We start from the raw sequence: 2,028 nt of genomic DNA, 5'->3' as shown, positions 1-2,028 counted from the left end.
GGATGATGTGACAACCTGAAAAATCCTAGAACAAACTAGGCATAAAACTTCACCCATGTATCAGTAGATTCACAACACACTTGATGCAACAGAACATTGATAAACAAAAGAACATGCTGATACAAGTTCATATGTATATACACTTTTGAAAGCCAATTTGTAATGGACCTTTGAAAGGAAAATAAAGTCAACAAGCCTTAAGGAGTCAAATGGAGTTAACACAAGTCAATATGATAAGTTTAAAGAGTTAACAAAGAAGGATGGATTGAAACCTAAACTAAATTAGAGTAGTATAAATGAACATAAGTTAAAAGATTAAGGGTTTAAAACATAAATAACCCTCATAAATGAGTTTTCACCCAATGTAATCTATTCAATATGGGGGTTACGAAAATTGAATTAATTCAAAATGAGGTTTACGGATTGTAAATGACACCAAAAAGGGTGTTTACGGTTTGCATAGAACCAAAAACCCCTCCATGAATTAACCTAGGTACAAAAACACCCCTTCTAGAATATCCCTTGACCGTGAACCCCATTCCCTTGACCGTGAACCCTCCTTTCTAGAAGAACTTGGCTGTGAACACTTCATGGATGGATGAAAACACCTTTTTTTGGCTGTGAACTCTCCATAGTGGGGCGTAAACCCTCTTTTGGGGTGTAAACATTTGCAACTTGACAGTAAACATCCCTAAAATATCCTATTATCTTATCCTAATTTCACTTCCCTATGTGATAATTCCATTTACCAAAGCAAACGTCAACTCAACCTCTTCATTAAGTTTCCTTAGTATATAAGATGAATATTAGATCATTTATTCATTTACACTTCCAGCATACGAAAACATTTCCCCATTCTCTCTCAAATATCAATTCCTTTCATTTACAAGCTCCAACTACTCCAGGAGACTTTGCTTCAATTAGATTAAAAGCCTTGGTAAGTTTCATATAAGATCCTAGTATTTTCAAAACCATCATATTATTAACACCTTATTCACACATTAATATGTGTTTAAACATTAGGATACGACTATCGTTACGTGTTCTAAATCAAAGATCACCGTTCCCTATTCCGTTACCAACCCTGATATTACACTCGAGGTGAGTTCATACCCCTATTTTTTCACAACTTTTTCTATGTTTTAAGGGGGGAATACAAGTAAAACACAAGAAACTTGTGTTAATATACAAATTATTGTTTTATATTTTATTACGTGAAAATATTTTTACGTAGAAATATTAAACATGCGGAACAACGTTATTACCAAATTTATAAATGGTTACATGCAAAACACGTTCAAACGAAACAATTATCATTTTTAACGGAATAATATCTTTTAAACTATATTAGGTATAGTTTGAGAATCATTCACATCATTTTACCCTTTCAGGGCAAAGAAACGATTATATAAAAATATGGTTATTTTTATATTTTATAAACACAACAAAAAGTGTAACAATTACACACACACGAGCACTTATAGGTCAAAAACACGTAAACTCGTTGGAAATTTGTGAGTCAATGTCTTCGTCGTACCTACCAAGGTATATCAAGTTATGGGTGACAAATATCAGACATAGTAGCGCTTGAAGAACGTCGCGGCAGGCAAATCATTCGTTAGCACGGCTATGAAAACTCACATGATAAACAAATATACGTGGATTTTTATGTGAAAACGCATCTCTTCAAATAGTTTATATATAAATAAAACGAGATATAACTATTTTAAGTATTGAAAATACTTGTACTTTTCGGTCTTGGATCATATTAGACTACAACTCAACTCATGAAAAATATAGAATTTTCCAGGATAAACATCATTATTTTACAGGGCATACACGTCTTCAACTAGTTTTACTTAATAATAAAACTACATGTTATCAAACTAAGTATGGCATTTATACTTACATCTTTCGGTCTTGGAACATTAAAGACCACAACTCATCTATATAGAAAATATAGGATTTTCTGGAAACAAATACAATTACTTATATAATTTCAAAGAATCTTTCTTTAAGTGTAAGAAA

The sequence above is a fragment of the Lactuca virosa genome, chromosome 9 (genome assembly GCF_052849685.1).
Source record: "Lactuca virosa cultivar CGN04683 chromosome 9, Lactuca_virosa_CGN04683_v6, whole genome shotgun sequence".
In the NCBI taxonomy this organism is placed as follows: Eukaryota; Viridiplantae; Streptophyta; class Magnoliopsida; order Asterales; family Asteraceae; genus Lactuca; species Lactuca virosa.
The sequence above is the reverse complement of the archived record's forward strand: the minus strand, read 5'-3'. Positions refer to the sequence as shown.